This window comes from Emydura macquarii, unplaced genomic scaffold, assembly GCF_026122565.2.
Source record: "Emydura macquarii macquarii isolate MOO-44397 ecotype Brisbane River unplaced genomic scaffold, CSIRO-AGI_Emac_v2 contig_1451, whole genome shotgun sequence".
NCBI lineage: Eukaryota > Metazoa > Chordata > Testudines > Chelidae > Emydura > Emydura macquarii.
This window is the reverse complement of record NW_027131588.1, coordinates 15555738-15575041: the sequence shown is the minus strand read 5'-3', so window position 1 is coordinate 15575041 and position 19304 is coordinate 15555738. Positions and strand designations below refer to the sequence as shown.

The following is a 19304-nucleotide window of genomic DNA, read 5'->3' as shown; positions in this document are numbered from 1 at the left end:
GAGCTGTATGGAACTATTTTGCTGCTTCTCATAAGGATGTGGGGCAGAGTTTCCCCCTAAACCCTTGTTTTAGTGTTCACCCAGGTTGTGGGAGAACCTGGTTCAATTCCCCCTTCTGCCTGATGAGAAACAGAAATTTGGACAGGCGTCTCTCACCACAGGTGAGTGTGCCGTACCTATGGAACTAAAGAGATGTTCTTTCTCTCTGGCACAATTTAATCATTTAATTATTTATACAAACTGGAACAGCTTCAACGAGAGATTGAGAGACCCAGGTTAGAATATCCCGTAGTCCAGTAATATAATATCCTTTCACTTGCAGGTTGAATGTGCTAGGATTCTGTGGATCCTCACATGACCCATCATCCTCTGTGCTAACAGTCCAATTATTGTCTTATATCAGTGTAAAAATTGAGACTTAAATAGATTTAAGACAATAGTTTTACTCTAGTTTTAGTATTATAATTGCAGATAGCATTTAGACTAGAATTTGGCATGGATCTGTAGAATCCCTCAGTCAGTTGCCTGCTTCATTCACTGCACAGTGGCCAACATGATTACCATCTAGTCCTTCCACAGGTCCCTTGCCTCACTTGGTAAACATGTAATTACATAGTTATCAATGTGTATTGTCCAAGAAGCAAAGCTATAGTTTCTTGGGCATGTTAAGGTTGCAAAGTAAAGCATTCAAAAGTGTTTTTTTTTTTTTTTTTGTAACTGACACTCTCTTAAAAAAAATTCTGTAGAAAATAACAAGAGTCCTGTAGCATCTTAAAGACTAACAAATTTCTGCGGGCATAAGCTTTCGTGAGTTGCAACCCACTTGACCAGATGCATGTAGAAAATAGAAATTTGTAATGTAGAACTAGTTGCAAGACCACTTTATAATGCTGTGTTGTACACAAGACGTACAGTTATTGTGGCAAGGGTTTCTGCAAAAACCAGTATGTTTCAGTATGCATTTTGTACAATTATAGAAGTGGACGGGGTTTCTTTAATACCCATGTGAATAAAGAGGTGGGAGAGATTTTAGTTTGATCCAAAGTTCTAAGTTCATGCATATACACTAGATCCTTTTTTTCTTATAGAAAATTGAGGCTTTTTAAAGTTAGCTTACTTTATGTATATTAAAACATTATTTTAATGACCCTGTTTAGGTTAAAACTACCTTATTAAAATAACTAATACTATATAATTATATGGAGATGTATTACATTTATGGTTACTAAAACTTAAATTTTCTACTTAACCTGCTAAAACATTAGTGCCTTTTAGGGAGGAGTTGAGCGAACGTGTGTCTCTCTCACACAAAAAATTATATTGGGAAAAGTGTGTTCCCTTCCCTCTCATGTATTTTGGAGAAAAAGCTGGACTGCAGAATCTGCAGACTGAAAACATTCATTTAAATAAAATAGTAAGATTCTAGACTTTATGATTGGGAGGAAAACTTTTCAAATGTAAACCAAGTATATTGATTCATTATTGTAGCTTGAGATGATGAATATTAGAGATGTTGAATCCTTTGCCCTCCATTAATTTCATTGGGATGTTAAGAACTCTAACGCTTAGAGATGGTACTAATACCAGTATTAAGGCCTGGGGTCTACAGCTAAAAATTAGGTTGATCTAGCTACATAGCTTAGCATGTGAAAAATTTACCCCACTGTGCAGCGTAGATAGGTTGACCAAATCCCCACTTTAGGTGCAGCCAGGTCACGGAAATATTATTCTATTGACCTAGCTACTGTTTCTTGGAGAAGTGGGTTGGTTACTTTGATGGGGAAAACCCCCTTCCAGCAATGGAGGAAGTGTCTGAACTACAACGTTACAGTGGCAAAGCTGCAGTGCTGTGGCTGAGCTTCTGTAGTGTAGACATACTCGTAAGTATTTTATTGCCACTCATTTGGAATGGTGTAGGGTGTGGAAGTGTTTCCTACTGGAAATGGGAATTGGAAGTTGCTGCAGGGAAGGAAATGCAGGGGAAGGAACAGAGGGAAAGTCAGGGAAGTGGTTGAAAAATGGAGAAAAGAGAATAGAGGGGGAAGATAGACAAGAATTGTGGGGATCATAAATGTAAGCATATTTTCCCCAGTGAGTGAAGCTGGATATTAGATAGTACAGAGCAAATAGTAACTGAAATTTTAGTTAGTTAATATATAAAGGTCATATATACTACTATCCATCTTTATGCACATTTTTCATTGACATCAGTGGGACTGAGTAGCAAATAGTACCACAGTGTTGTGAACTTTCATGATTTTATTGCCACTCTTGCAACATTTAGTATCTTCTTAAAAGCCTCAGCTTCTGGAGTCACGTGGTTAGGTGAGAATCTCAACTTTCATTTTAAACGTTCATTCCTGAGTCTCATATTGTGGAGAAAAGCTTAAAAATGTGAATCCTAAAGACTCAAAACCAGAAGTCAAATAACCCCCCTCTTTTTTTTTTTTTTTTTTTAAATCCTCATGATTTTGGGGGCCTGACTTAACATTTTTGACCATTTTGGTGTGGAGGAATTATGTCAAAAGCAAAAAAAAAAAAAAAGCACATAATTGTACTTGACCTTTTTACAGTGAGAGGAATTGCTGTTGATCCAGCTAAATTTTTGCTTTTCTTCATACTGTCCATTACAAGATTATCCAGTTTCCTTCGCAAAATATAAAATTAAAAAATATCCACAACTCATCACATTCTTTCTTTTATAATTTATAACAATGTTTTTCTTTCTTCCTTTAATCTTATTTATCACTGCCTTTGCAATAACTTGCTCTCTAACTTTTTTCCATTTTCTCTTCATTTTTTCATACAGTGTTGTTACAGATCTTATAGCAGTCGGTTTAAAGGTAGGAATCTTTTTCTGTCCTTTCATATGCACTTGTTATCCTCTTTATTTAGAGCACATTTTAGTTCTTGCTGATACCATATTGATGTTCATATAAATCGTTTTATTGTGCTATTTATTTCTTTGCAATGTTCCTGTACCTTTATTTCAGCCTTTAGCATTTTTTAAAAAATTGAGTGTTCAGCAGTCAATCCCTGTCCTTTACAAGTTTTCTGACCAAATTATAAAATGTTTATTCACTGGAAATTGAATTTAGTGTTGCAAATAGATATTGTTTACAAAGAGCAGCATTAGCTCGTACTCTGCACTCAGGACCAGGGACATAGAAATGCCAATGTACCAAAATATAACTGGGGCAGGGACACTTGATGTCAGTTTTTTTTGTTTCTGTTTAAGGCCTATTACGTATGCGTTTTTTCCCTCTGAGAATCTAGTTCTCAAGCCCACTTTACATTCAGTTTTTGGGCATGCTGTATTAAGAAACCAGAGTCATACAATTGTATTTAAAAAGGCCAAATGTATTTTTAACACTACTTATTTGTATTGTGGTAGTACCTAGAGGTCTCAGCCTCGTTGTGCTAGACACTATATGTCTGATAGACTTGCACATACATTTTTACTTCTATAAATCTTGATAAATGTATAACAAGTCTATATGTAGACAGACTTGTGATTAAAATTAAGACTGCCTACATTAGCACTTATGCTGGCAAAACTTCTCTTGCTCAGGGGGTGTGGAAAAAACACACCTCTGAGCGACATAAATTTTGCCAGCCTAAGTGCTTTGTGTGGACAGCACTATGTCAGTGGGAGATGCTCTCCTGCCGACATAATTACTTCTGCTTGTTGAGGTGGTTTTATTATGTGGGTAGGAGAACTCTTTTCTTATCAACATAACACGGCTACGCAAGCGCTCTTACAGCAGCACAGCTGTATCTGTGCGGCTACGCACGCGCTCTTACAGCAGCACAGCTGTACCAATACAGCTGTGCTGCTGTAAGTTTTAAGTGTAGACTAGTCCCTACAGACTCTAAATGTTTGTGTACCTAGGACTTGACGTTTTGGCATGTAACTATTTTTAGGCTTGTGCACAATGCGAGATTGTGCATGCAGTACCACACCATCAGATCATTTAAAAAAGTGGGTAGGGGATGTGAATCTGGTAATTAGACAAAATATTTAATTTTGGTAAGGGTGAGTACCATTCTGATTGATGAGCTTTAGAATGAAATCCCATGACTAAAAACTAGATGTGTGGGTGAGGAAATAAGTCATATGATGTCCTCCCTTTGGGTTTTGGAAGAAAACACTTGTGAGCATTGAGATCAATGTTCCATGGACAGAAGGTGGACTTTTTTCCTCAGGAATATATTCTAGTCAACATTTTTTCTTATATTTTCCCCTTGTCCTCCCAGGTAAAGCATGAGGAAGAGACTGGATTTTATCGTTAATAAGCAGATTTGAGGGGATAAACTAGATGCATAATAATTCATCTTTTATATAAAGCAGCAGGCTAACGGAACACAGCGTAAATCAGAGATAACACTACAAAGAGAAACTGTCACCATATTTTTATCCTTTTGATATAGAGCTTCAAATGCAATCCTTGTCTACGCCTTTCTAGTTTCAGAAGCTGTAGAGGGAATCCATATAGATAAGTGTCTCAGCGATTAAGCTAACCATAACAGACTATGATTATCATTTCATTCTTTAAGAATGAAAAGTAACTTCTTTTTAGTATCATGCCTTGGGTGCATGTATAATGCTTGCAGTCTGAGCAAGCCACGTAAATTGCATATATCTTGGTTCTATAATATAGTTACACATGGGCAGAGAACCACGAAGCAGAGTTTTGCTAGACGTAGTGTTTCTTCTACTTACATTGTAATAATACTTGTAGTGTGTGTGTTGCTTATAAAACTGAAGGATGCAGTCTTTGCTATACAAGAATCATGCAACTCCGAACTGAGGATATGGCTAAATTGCTCTTGAGAAATTTTGGAATCTCGTCGATGAAATCGGTTTTATCAGATATATATAGTTTTTGGTGTTCCTGCTTGCTCAGATTAGTATGATTGGGTAGGTGGGGTTTTTAACACTGTTTTCATGCCTCTTAATCCATTAATGCCAACTTTTATTTTTGAAGGTGGGAGGAAGCATGCTCTAATAGTAAAAGCACCATTCTCCTTCAAGTGATTGTGCACATCTATGTTCTACTGTAGGTGTATGTGTACGCTGTGCATGCAAGTCGGAGACTTATATCAGCAGTACCCCTCTGCAGTACATGTGTCCTTTTCCCCCTTATGCTCGTGGTGAGGGCATAAAATAGGTGGGACCAATGTCTCCCTCAGCTTCTTCTAACTGCTTGGCAACAGTTGGAGTTCTGTATTGCTTTTCTTCAGTTAGCCAGTTTTCATAGTTGTAGTGCATATAGCTAGCTAATGGTAATAGTTTAGTTGTTTTACTAATTCCTGGAAGATTTATTATTAAGTCCCTGGGATTTAAACTGTGTGCAAAATACAAGGCTATATTCCCTATCACTGAAAAGTTGTCTAATCTGTTTGAGGGACACATTGTTCCATTTCCCACTTCTTTCCCACCAGGACTTAAAAAAACACAGTCGTTTGAAGATTCACCTCATGAAGGAGGTAATGCAACCCACATCTGAACCGGGCCTTGATAGTGACACAGGGGACTCTGATTCATCCTGTAGTACTTCTCCAGCCTCTTCTTACCCAAAACACAACTCATATGAGAAATGTCACACAGATTTAGTCTTTTATCAGATTCAAAGCATTCTAGAATCTGACTGTTAAAAAATCTTCTGAGTCCTCCGGTACTGGTTCCGGACCACACAAATCTAATCATTCCCTAGTATTGTCCGACGTGGCACTATCATCTCAGTCTCTATCCTCTGTCGGGGCCATCAAGACCAGTGACTTTACCTGTGCCGGATTGTTCTTCAACTCCACAGGCTTTTTTTTTGTTGTTGTTGGAAGTGATCTCCTTTGTTTTTCTTACCTGACTGTCCCTGGTGCAGTTGACTCCTCTACTTTCTCCATTAACACAAATAACGCCATTGACACATTCTGTGGCTATTGTGGCTCCATCAATACACTCCTTAGTCTTACCAGCACTGCCAGCTATGTCGATGCACTCATTGGTTGTGCTGGAACCAGCCACGAGGCTGGCACTTTTGACATGCTCTGCAGTTATCCCGGCTCGCTAGTACCAAGAATGCACATGTCACTGTTGATGCAGTCTGTGGGTTTACTGACAATACTGATGAATTCACCTGCCTTTTGACCATCTCAACCATTGCCTGCTTTTGAACCTGGTCTGTGTTCAATGTCCAAACATCCTTGAACCCTGATGGGAACTGCTCCTCCCTATTCTGAGATTGTTTGTTTCTTCTTTGAATTCTGAGACAGAGGTGCCTGTTTCTTTGTCCAGATCTTTTAAATCACCCACCAGGTCTTCAAATACCAGACCTAAAGACCAAGATTGGGTTCCCTACAGGGAGGTTTCAGCTTGGGGTCCTCCACCATGGTTGACTCAGATTATGCCTTTTCTTCCATAGCCTTACTAGTCTTGGGCTACCGTGAGAAATTCTAGACCTTTGTCTCATGTGCCTTGTAGGAGAAAGTCTCCTCATTCTCTAGTGCAGGAGTCTTCTCAGCATCTTCCTGCCATCCTGCAACCTGATACATTGGATCCTACGGAAGAAGGGAAATTTATTTATTCACTAGACGTTCCTCCTCACGTCTCTTCATCTTCGCTGGATAAAGTGGTACCTTCCCTCTCTCTCCTCCTCCCCCCCCCTCCCCACCCAATAACTATAGAGTATTTTCAGAACCTCATTAAGGGGATGGTTACCTTTTTAGGGGTCCAGGTGGAGATTGGCAGGAGAACCTGCATGCTTTCCTGGATGTTTTACAGATTTCCTGTTCCAGGAAGGGTTGCCCTTCTTATCAGTGAAGCTTTACTAGACCTGGTGAAGGCTCTGGCGGGCTCTGGCCTCTCTACCGCATATGGCTAGGGTAGACAGAAGATACCAAATCCCTCAACAAGACTTGGGTTATTTTTTTGCTCTCCCAGCTCCTGATTCCTTGATGGTTGCAACCACTAATGAATGATCAGATAAAAGCTGAAGAACTCAATGCTTTTTTTGCCTCTGTCTTCACAGACAAGGTCAGCTCCCAAACTACTGCACTGGGCAGCATAGAATGGGGAGGAGGAGAGCAGCCCTCAGTGCTGAAAGAACAGGTTCAGGACTATTTAGAAAGGCTGGACATACACAAGTCCATGGGGCCAGATGCAGTGTATCCAAGGGTGCTGAGGGAGCTGGCTGATGTGATTGCAAGAACCATTGGCCATTATCTTTAAAAATTCATGGCAATTGGGGAAGGTCCTGGATGATTCGAAAAAAGGCAAATATAGTGTCCATCTTCATAAAAGGAGGAACTGGGGAATTTACAGACCAGTCAGCCTCACCTCAGTCCCTGGAAAAATCATGGAGCAGGTCCTCAAGGAATCCATTTTGAGATACTTGGAAGAGAGGAAAGTGATCAGGAACAGTCAACATGGATTCACCAAGGGCAAATCATGCCTAACCACCCTGATTGCCTTCTATGATGAGATGACTGGCTCCATGGATGTGGGAAAAGTAGTGGACGTGATATACTTTGGCTTTAGCAAAGCTTTTGATATGGTCTCCCACAGTATGTGTGGAAAAGTAGTTATTTAATTCACTTTAATTAGTGCAGGGAGTTATGGATCTTCATTTGTTTGTAATTACAATCTGTGGGTGGTATTTCAAGACCTAATGAAGGCATGCAGCCTGAAACAGGCTACTGGATGAGGAAACCACCGAGCCTCACCACTAGAGTTTAGGTCTTCTTACAAACCCAACCCCTTCAACATATCGAAAAAAACATTACTCAACATTGCATCTGCAGGAGGCCAAAGAACCACTCCCCAATAAGTATAACCACATCATGGTGGTGAAATAGGAAAAGGTCTGCTTCTCTACCTTGGACTTTTTTCTGTTGGTGGCATCCTACCATCTGCCAATCAATCAGCTATGGAACAAAGACTTTGCTCATTTCATTTTTTTCTAACTGCAGATTTCTCTTGCTTTGTTCAGATTAGCTGCTCAGAATAGTTTCTATTTTTTTATAGAAGCAGCTTGAATAATTTAAGATTCTTAATATGTAATGTCTTACCAACTTAATCTGGAATCACTATAGGATTTTGGACTGAATATTTAAGAAAATGGAGTTACAGTGATAATTTTCTTAAGGGCTCAAATGATACCATCTCTCTCAAAAATGTATTGTTGATAATCATTTTGAATATGGAGAGTTAAAGATCCAGGCCCTGCTGGCTGCTTTTTTCCCAACCCACATTTCTTATAATGGGAAGCTAGCTTGTGTGAATTGAGGACCCTTAATTATTGCCTCTAGACAGTAGTTTATAAAAATAAGTTTGTTTAGATAAATTCTGCTCATATTGTGTAAGTGGATACAACCTTTATATACAAACATTTTTTGACCTTGTGGGTGTCTGTCTCTATCTCAGTCCTGAAACACATTCCACTGGGTCAAAAACAATACGTTTGAGGAATGCGTCTATCACAGAGATAAGCAAGGTTACTTGCAGCTCAGTTCGTGCATTTATGCAGCATTACTCTCTAGACGCGGCAACAAAATATGCTGTCCAGTTTGGGAGAATAGTTCATCAATTTTCAATTAGCTTTTTACAGGCCCACATTATTGTAGTTAATTGACCCAAAGTGAGATGCCTTTTTGATATCTCGAAGAACTAGATACAGAAGAGCAACTCTAGTACTCCTTCAAATTTTATTTTACCTCTGGTAGCAAGTGGCAGACTTTTACTGAAAAGAATGTGGGGCTGTTCTCTCAATTAAAATGCTATTTTTCTTTCAATTTTTGTCCCAGTTTTGGTTGGTTCAGTCTTAGAGAAGATACTTAATTTCCTTACTATATTAAAGGAAACAACTGCTGAATCCAGGCCATTCTTCTTCTGTTTCCTCCCAGTACACTGACCTGAGACTATTTTGCAGAAGGTCGTGAGGAGAGAAGAGGAAAATGTGACTTCTTTTGCAGATGACATTGTTTTGGTATTTTGTTTAATGTGGATATCCCTTGTATCACATACAGTAGGGTAGTAAATTTACATGACTTTACTGGGAAAGAGCCAGCTTCGGGGACAGGGAAACAATTAGAAATTTGCAGAGTATCCACAAAAGCTTTAGTTTACGTGGGGAGAAAGTAGGTCATTCCACAGTTTTTGGGACCAAAGACAACCAAATAAATGAAGTGAGTTTTTGGTTCACCATAATAAAATGTAAGAAATACCTAGTTTTTTTCCCTTTAAAAAAAAATCATATACTATTTCCACCCGTATTGCAAAACTGTCGGGAGCTTAATCAGCTTGGGCAAAAAAAGTAAAGGTGAAGCTTTTTTTAATTTACCTTTCCTTGCATATGTGAACAACAGTCCCTACTCTATAAAATAATGCATATGTTAAGTGAGCAAACATTCATCAAGATGCACATGCTACATCTCCATTTCTTACCTTCTTCACTCTGATCAAGTCAGTCACACTCTGACGAGCGCCGTTTGTATTGTTGACATGGAGATCCCTTCCATTTACTAACCTTTATTTTCCGACACATCATTTCTCTTCCCTTTCCCACCAAATCCATTGCATCTCAGCAGAAACATTTCAGAGCCACAGTAGCTTACTTACCATCTGTTCCCCTATTGCCAAGTGTTTGACCTAGCTTCTTGAATGCTCCATTTGCAGAATCACACTCTGCACTCTCTACAGGGACTGAGGGTTCTGCTTAATTCTCTGCCCACTTATGGAGAAGGCCACTGGAACTTTTGGGATTTTTGAGCTTTCCCTGGATGGGGAAATAAGGAACTAAGGCTATGGCTACATTAGAGAGCTTATAGCAGCGCAGCCGCATGCTCTCTCGTGTAGCCGCTGTAAGCTGACAGAAGAGAGCTCTCCCGTCGATTTTAATTAATCCTCCCCCAACAAATGGCGGTAGCTATGACATAGCTCTGTCAGCACCAACATTTAGGTCAGTGTAACTTATGTTCCTTGGGGGTGGCTTATTCACATCCCTGAATGACATAAGTTATACCGACATAAGTGGTGGTGTATAAATAGTCTGAGTATTTTAAATTTGCCTCCAGAGGCATAGGGCATTAGAGACTAGGGTCAGCTGTGGGATAAATGCTGCAAGACAACAGAGCAGAGGAATAGATTCTGAGACTTAATAATCTCAGCTAGCAGAAAAATGAGGCTAGAACAGCCCTGGCCTAGAAGAGGGAAAATATAAAGGAATTAGGATCCTGGGGAATTTGGGAGTGCAGGGAAAGGCTCATTACAGCTGCTCATCCATGTGCCTTGCTGTTCAGTTGAGAAGTCTAGAGTCCAAGCAACAGCTCTTTCTCTTACTAACTACAAAAACAATCAGCAATTCCCACTTCCTGGCAGATCAGCACCAGTTATACCTGGTACGCATTTTTAAAAAGTTTTCTTTGCAACAATAAAGGCTTGAAACTTGATTGTTTCTTTAAGTGAAATTTGAGATTCTGTAGAAGCTGATGGAGATGATTCCACTTGTATCAGACAGCATTGTATTTGTCATAGATGGATGTGAATTTTTTTTTTAATGGCTGGTTTGCATCTAATTAGTAGTAGAGTTTTGAACAGCTCATTATACAGAATAGCATTTTGCATGGCTTTTCCTTCCACAGTATAAATATTTTCTGTTCATTTCCAGAAATGTTACATCTTAAGTGTGTGTAGCAGGTCAATATGGAATGTCAAATATTACCAAAAAAAGTGACAAAGGTCAGCGTGATCCACACAATTAGTTGTCATGTCTTTTGTTTTAACACTGTCATAATTGTTTAATATGTTTCTCTGCAATAGAGCAGATAGTAGTGTATAAGTTAGGGCTAGTAATAGGCAGTATCACAATTTGCCATCTATTGAACCATCAAATGAGATTTTGCTCTCTTAAAGGTATATATAACAGCAGTTTTTCAATACTTTCAGCTAATTGAGTTCATTTTATTATTCTTACTGTCATTGCAGATTCAGAGAAACTATTTTCCTTACTCAACTGAAAAGGTTAAAATTCTGAGATTTGGTGACTTCAGAAGCAAAAGTGTATTTAAAATTAATGTGTAAGAATCTATTAAATTGTATGAACACAAGTTTTTGGGGAGTAGGATCACACTTGAGCTTGATCTATATTAGAATGATATAACTTATAAACATGTCATCTTAAATTGTATTGAAACTTTGTCAAAAATACAGTACGTAGTGATACATGGAAGGATCTGTGACAGTGCTGAGAACCAGCAATCCGCTCACTATAAATCCAGTTAGTTTCTGGAGAAGAATCTGATTGCGGGATGATGGGGCTAATTACTAGTTCAGAGTGAGCAGGGCAAACCAACAAGCTAGTTAACCCATTAACTGAAAGAGTAGAAAGGTGCACTGGAAGGGAGTGCAAAAGGGGCAATAAGCATAGGAGTGGCTAGACAGGATGAAAGTAAATCTGTGTGGAGAGAGCTTTTTCCTCTGGTAAAAGGGGATGGATGATGTTTGTATATCACTATAAATGGAGTTGCTGCATGGGACTGTAAAGGGGGTGGTGATTGAGATAACACAAACTACACATCACAAATAAACTACCTGTTGGTGTCTACAAACTGGTGATATTAGAGCCATTTGTACAAGAATACAGGAAGAAAGAGCCGCACTTTGTCACAGGATCATTCTGTACATTGCATAGGTGTTCGTTACAGAAAACTTGAATTTCTTTGAGTTAGAAATTGTGTCCCTATTAACCTTTTCATATAATCAATTTGTCACTGATTTTTCAGAGGTAAAAAAATCAGACTTGCAAATAAATGCAAGTTTTTAGTGCAAATGACATCAACTGATCATACAAGTTAGTTTTAATTTTTCCCACTTCCACATTTCTTTTCTTGGTTTGGTTTGTAAAAGAAATTTTGATTGCTATATTAAACAGCATGTTTTTTATCTGTTACAACTTAGTACATTTCATCCGTGAACAGAAGGCATAGTGCAACTCGTTGAACCTTTGTCTCACTTGTAAGTGTTCTATCATGCAAATTTGTAATTGCATTTGCATTTGTAAATGCAAAATTGACAATATTAAACAAGTGGGTGGTTATAGAACTATTAATAACATTTTTGTAGTTGGAAAATTTGAACAAAATAAAGCTTTTTCAGTAAAGAATGTAACGATGAATGTGCATTAAATGAAAACTTGTAGAGTTGGTTGTATCAAACATACAAAATGAAGCAAAAACACTATCATCATGTGCTTCCCCTGCCTTGTGCGGCCCACATCAGTCATCCTTAGTGCTCTCCATTTGTGTTCATGCCACAGAATCAACTAGCTATTAACTTGTGGTTGGCACTCTGGGGTGTTTTAACCAGTTTCAACCAGGCACTTTTAAGAAAAGCTAAAGAAGCGTGATATGTGCTTTCTTTGTACATAACAATACATCTCAACATATTTAAAACTGCAAATAATATATAAAAATAGTTTTACTGAATTGCGTATTTTGAGTCTGGCCCAGTGGATTAAATTGTGAAATAGCTTTTATTTAAACTTTAAAAAATATTGAATCTTTCAGACAATCAAACTAGTATTAAAGCTTATTGGAAGCTGGTTTTCCTTTACAATACCCATTGACCTACCCAGCAACTGGTAGAGATGGTACATATTTGAAATGTTACAAAGCATCTTTGATTGTTTAATCAACAAGATTGCATATACTCACACTTTTAAAGAAGCAACTCTTGCAATGGAGTTATCATCAGATTACTATATTGTCACTGAATGAGGAAAAGCACTCTTAAAAAATTACCAGCTTTCGAGTCAACAACCTGTTTTTTTCCATATTCTTTCTTGGGGACCCCAAACGTAAAAGGAGGCAGTATGCTGATACGTTTTAACAGAAGCATGAGCTGGATAACTTATATAAATATATTGCAAAGTGATTTTGTTGTGCACACTGTAATACCAGAGAAGCAAGCTGGGGGAGCCCTTACAAGTTTGTTATAAATAAGAATATAGTTTCTAACTTAGGCCTTGTTATGGGGCATTCTCTATGATCAGTGTGAAGTTACCAGTGAGGTATGGTGCGCCAGATTTGCAGAGCTGTAAGATTTAATGTACAAGGATTTCTCAGTTAGTTAATTTTTGGTTTTGTATTGAATTAACTAAAACATATCAGATTCACTAGACCCAAAGAGCTGTATGCTCACTCAAGAGGCTGTATACAGGAACGGCTTGCTTCAGGAGCCCTGTCAGGGGATCAGGCCACCAGCATCTCCTGCAGAATCAGTTGGCGATGAAGCGTGCTTTCTTGTCTGAGTGGTGGCCTTTTATACTCTTTTGTACATAGCATCCTTTCATTCACTTATCTTGGGTGACTTTCCCATGTCCTTCAATCTCTATACTTCATTAGCTATAATAACTACATATTTATGTTCTCACAATGATAATTGGAGCAAAACAATGTCTGATAGTGGGAGAGCGGTAGGAAAGAATGCACCTTAGTGTAAAATGTATAAACTTTTGTCCTTATTCATCTTTATCTATATGCAACTGTAAACTAACAAACTATATTTGTTGTGTTGTGCAAAACCCATACTATTTCCTATCTACTGTGGTGTGCAGAAATTCGGATATCACAAGGTTACTCAGCATTCTCCTGGTCTCTACCAACTGTGAAAGCAGTCAGGCTGTTGAGGCTAGGCCTCAAACAGTGGTCAAGCAACTCAGGCCAAGCTAGGCCTCCAACATACATTACAAAGTTAGGCCTACGTAGGTCGTTAGGCATCAACTTGTTTGTGCATGTGTTCACATTCAAATTTATCTCTGGTCAACATAAGCGCTCTGTTACAGCAACACGCTAAAACTATCTCCATGAATGGTGTGGAGCCATGGTTGACCTACTAAGGTCAATGCAATACATGTATAGTGACCTGTGTTGATTCTAGCAGCTGTTCCAAAATGCTCCATTCTCTGTGACAATGACTATCCTGGTCGCAGTTGTAAACCTCACCCTACAAGGGTCACAGAGACTAGAAGCCAGTCTTCCCTTTCAGTCCCACTGTGTGTTTTTTGAAATGCCTGTTCCACACTTAGGAGCTAGCCCTTGTATGTATAGCTGCCCAAATGTCCATGCTGGCTCCTTGCATTTGACGAACTCCTGCCTGGAGTATACAGGAGGTATTGGATCTCCTGGGCCTGTGGAGAGAAGAGGCTGGGCAAGTGCAGCTGTAGACCAGCTGTACAACCATGGACATCTATGTGCAGATAGTGTGGGGATGCAAGCAAAGGCATATAAAAAGTATCAGCAGCTGTGCCATGTAAAAGAAAAGGAACTTTGCCAGGCGTACCATAAAGCCAGAAGCACCAACAGTCAATCTGGTGTTGAGCCAGATGACTGCAGCTTTTACAAAGGGCTGTATGTCGTACTTGGTAAAGGCCCTATGAGGGCCCCACAGATCACCCTGAATACCGTGGAGGAACCTGAAATGGAGACCGCTGCTGTGAACAGCACAGAGAATGAAGGTTGGGGTGCAGCAGGAAGAGACATGGCAGGAAGCACGGAACACTATTATTAAGCATGGAGCACTGAATATTAAGAGCTTTTTCAAAGCCTCCCTCCTTTCCTAACTCTACATTGGGCCTTTGTGTCTGGCTCTTCATAGCAGACAGCTGCTCCCCTTCTTCCCTGCATCATAGCAGCAGTTTTCCTCCCTTTGTCTTCTAGATGATGTGTAGGATACAGCAGGCAGCTATAACCACTAGGATATTTTTCTCATTGAGATCTAATCTAGTGAATAAACACTAGTAGCATCCCTTCAGTCTACCAAAAGTACATTGACCAATAATTCTGCACTTGCTGAGCCAGTAGTGGGCACTTTCCATGGTGCTGTGTAAGTCACCAGTGTATGGCTTCATGAACGAGGAGAGTAAGGGATAGGCTGGGTCCCCCCAGAATCACTGTTGACACTTCAGTATATCCAATAGTAATCTGCTGGTTGGGAAAGAATGTCCCTTGTTGCAGCTTTTTGAGGAGTCCTGTGTTCTTAAAGACATGGGCATCATGCACTTTCCTTGAGTAGCCAACATTAATATTGGCGAAGCATCCCCAATGATCCACCAGCACTTCTCAACTGTAGAATGGTAGCCCTTTCTGTGGATGTAATCTGTGGCAAGGTGGGCTTGTGCCAGGATAAGAATATGCGTGCCCTGAATTACCGCGCCACAGTTTATGAACCCATCGCTACAAATCTATGCACTGTTTCCTGCACATTGCTGAGAGTCACAGTCCTGGGTAGCAGTCCAGTTAGTGGTCCTACACACTTGCATGACACCGGCTTCCATTGTGGGTTTTCCAACTCCAAAGTGATTTCCCATTGATCGGCAACATTCTGGTGTTGCAGGCTTCCGGAATGTGATTTTTCTACTGTCAGTGATGCTCTCATTCTGGTGTCCCTATGCTGGAGGGCTGGGGCAAGATCCAGGAATGTGGCTTTTTATATACAAAAGTTCTCCAGCCACTGAATCCTTCCAAAGTTGCATTATGATGCGATCCCACCAGTCAGTGCTCATTTCCCTGGGCTCAGAAGACACACTCCAACTGCTACTGCTTCATGAATGCCACCAACAACCTTGAATTGTTTTTTCACTATGTCTCTTAGCAAACTGTCCTCAAAGAAATCCTAATGTCAACTGTCTTTCTGTGGGTCTGCTAGTACAGAAGACTCAGGTTCTGTATTTGCAACTTTCATCGGACTAGCACGGAGGTCTGTGGGATTTATGCTTCCGTCAGACACAGTAGAGACCAAAATGTGCCACGCTGGTTTGTGGGATTTAAAAAACGAGAAAATTATGGAATATAGATGGCATTGTGGGATAAAATTGCATGCTGGGAATTTGATCTCTAGGAGCTAGACGTCGCTGCACAAGTCATTTCTACTCCACAACACACTGTGAAAATGTCTCAAAAGTCATTGCACTGGACAGCCGTGCGTGGCACACTAGGTTACCTACTCGTGGAGCACTTGCATTGACAGAGGCACTCCTCCAGTTCCAGTGCAAGGAGCCAAGTATGCATGTGCCCGAGCAACATACAAACTTTGATGGTGTACTCTGATGTAACTTGCTTCAACCAAAGTCAGTATATAGATATGGCCTTACTCTTATTTCGTTGGTTGCTAAGATACTGCTACTCAGAGACTGTGATGGTAAAATATTCAATCAGCAGGAGAAATTACCATTACCCTGTTCTTTAACTACTTGCTTATTCAGAACTGGTATATGTCTAATTGCCCCTTCTCTATATCATAAAATAATACATAACATTTGTGTATTAAATGAAAATCTCTTTTCAGAATGGGGAAGATTAAAATTTAATCATGAAACAGGTCTCTTCGGGAAGATCCCTTCAGTTTTCTCTTACAGTAGTTGGTGACTACTACCCTGAATGTAAAGTGGCATTGTTAACTTGGATTTTTAAAAACTAAGTGACTTCAACAATTAATTTATATGGAATCTTTCTAATAGTATGCCCTGAATCAAAGAAACCCACTCTTCTGAATGGGTAAAAGGATCTAACTGTCCAGCAGGGAAGAAGCTGCTTCAGGGAAAACAAGAAAAGCGACTATACACTAAGTGATGTCAGATGCATAAAGTAAAGCTGATAACTTTTTTTTTCCAATAGATCTGTTTGTGTTCCTGTCTTTGGTGACATTGAGTGAATCACTTTACAGCTCTATGCCTGTTTTTCACAATGTAAAAATGGGACTAATGATACTGACCTCCTTTGTAAAGTATTCTGAGATTTACTGAAGAAAAGTGCTATGTGAGAACTAGATATTATTGTAACTAATAGGTACATAGGTTTCAGGCATTTGTGGTTATCAATGGATGTCTCTCTTTAATTGCTTTTTATTTCCTTAATCTAGAGAAATAAAACCCAGCCAGTCTTAAATATTTTTGCTTTTCTGACTTTATGAATAGGACATTGTATGCCAGATCAAATATATTGCTTTTGATTAAGTTGTGTGTGGTGGTATTTTTCAAATCCTACTGGCTAATTAGGTGAGCATCCCTTAAATATATTTTTCCCTACAATTTTTTAAATTGAAATATCAAGACCTATTTTGCTAGGTAACTACAGTAGAGGTTTATTGTAATGGATGTTGTAATTATGAAAATGTTTCATGTTCGTTTTAAGTATTATATGAATCCTCATCTATTTCAGAGTAATCCAGTAGTCTTAGAGTGAGTAGATGCCTAAGATCCTGTGAAATTAGTCAGAATAGCAGCTCATCCTCCTCTCCACCTTCTTGCCCTCTCTGGTGTTGGATAATTTGATATAACTACCAGTTCACCGTTACATCCTTCGATGTATTTGCATTTTTGGTTTGTGTGGATATTCTTGAGGAAAGTATGTTAGGAAAAAATAATGTTGATCCCGCTGTGATCCACATGGAAGCCAGACATACAGTAACATCAAATGAATGTTATAGTGTTTGAGTTCTTGTCTCCTGTTTTGTATGTAAATCTATGCCAAGAAACACTTCGTACCATTTAAATCAGATTATTTTTAGGATTGGACATAAAGCCCTTGTGGTTCAGGCTTGACTCTCAGTAGTCTTCCTTCTCATGAGGTTGCTAAAATAGAAGCAGTAAAGTTCTTTAGGTTCTGTATGCTTTTCAAAAAGCACTACAAGGCCTATGACCCAGGTGCCAAGAGAGGAAGTGTGGAGATGTACTTCTCAGGAACCCCTCGCTTTCTTGCACATCAGATTGATCCAAGATATGTACTCTGAAACCAAGACTTCGGTAAGATGCTCAGCAGGAAGAGGGAAGAACTTTGAGGTAAAAGTGGGACTGCACCAAGGATCTGCCTTGAGTCCATTCCTATTTCTGATAGTAATGGATGTGGTTACCGAGGGTGTGAGAGAGGATCCCTCGTGGACTATGCTTTTCGCTGATGACATTGTGCTGTGTGGAGGTTCAGAAGAAAACATGGAGGACAACCTAGAACTTTGGAGAAAAGTACTAGAGGACAGAGGAATGAGGATCAGCAGAACAAAGACCCAACTGCTGAACTGTAAATTAAGTGGAACTCATAGGGAATGGGAGGCACCAGTGAAAATTAAAGGAGGAAAAATCAAACAGGTAGAAAGCTTCAAGTACCTTGGATCTGTGGTACAAGAGGATGGTGGTATGGGTGCAGAAATAAAGCAATGAGTACAATCAGCATGGAACAACTGGAAAAATGTAGAGGTGTGCTTTGCGATAGGAAAATACCAGTTAAACTGAAAGGGAGGATATACAAAACTGTTGTGCGACCAACAATAACAAATGGTGCAGAAACGTCGGCGACAACGTTTCGCCTCAGACAATTCCATCTAAATTGGTCAGTTATTACAATGGACAAATGGGTAACAGATCAACTCGGGATACACTATCCCATTTATATCCATCCCTGCCAGCCACAGCCCTTCCCCGTCCCTCTTCAGGGACTCAACTCACGTGCAAGTTTTGGGCCAAGAAATAAACCACCTACTACAAATAGGGGCCATAGAACATATCCTGCCTCAACACAGAAGCAAGGGATTTTATTTCCACTATTTTGTAGTACAGAAAAAGAAGAGAGGATGGAGACCCATTCGAGATCTGAGAGCACTAAGTAAATTCGTGAGGCAACAGAAATTCAAGATGGTCACACACTATCTGCAATACCAACACTGCAGTGTGGGGACTGGTTCTCAGCCCTCAACCTCCAAAATGCTTATTTTCATGTTACGTTCCACCCTGCACACAGATGCTTCCTAAGACTTATGGTGTCAGGCAGCCACTACCAATAAAAGGTGCTGCTGCTTGGCCTTTCTATGGCACCAAGGGTTAGACAAGGCATTACAATCTTCCCATATCTGGATGACTTTTTAATAAGGGCAGCCAGCGAAACTTCAGTGAGACATGCCACTGCACAAACCATAACATTATTCCACCAGTTAGGACTGAGGATAAATACTGAAAAGTCCATTTTGACCCCAACACAAGAACTAGAGTTTATTGGGGCACAGCTCAATTCAGTAACAGCCAGAGCATCATTACTGAGGCCCAGGTTTCAGGCCATCATAGACCTAATATCAAGAGTGAGGGGCATCCCAAGAACAACAGCACATCTTGCTCTACAGCTTTTGGGGCACATGGCAGCCACAACATTTGTGGTCTAACATGCCATGATACATATGCAAGCCTTTGTCATGGCTAGCAACGGTTTACAGATCAAACAAACACGGCTTCAACAAACAGCTGACAGTGCCAAAGAACACCAAAGAC

At 39.7% G+C, this 19304-nt stretch overlaps 1 protein-coding gene across 3 annotated transcripts in view; it reads left to right on the top strand.

Annotated features, from left to right (window-relative positions):
* The window catches only part of PTBP3 (polypyrimidine tract binding protein 3), a 97535-nt gene that overhangs the window by 5981 nt on the left and 72250 nt on the right, over positions 1–19304 (top strand). Inside the window, exons 1-2 of one of the 3 annotated variants that reach the window (XM_067553224.1) lie at positions 2810–2843; positions 10982–11073. The exons of 1 other annotated variant lie outside the window; for it this stretch is intronic. The gene's annotated coding sequence lies outside the window, so the exon portion shown is untranslated. Of the gene's footprint in view, positions 1–2809; positions 2844–10981; positions 11074–19304 lie in introns of those variants that run through there. One more of the 3 variants, XM_067553225.1, reaches the window with a different exon arrangement.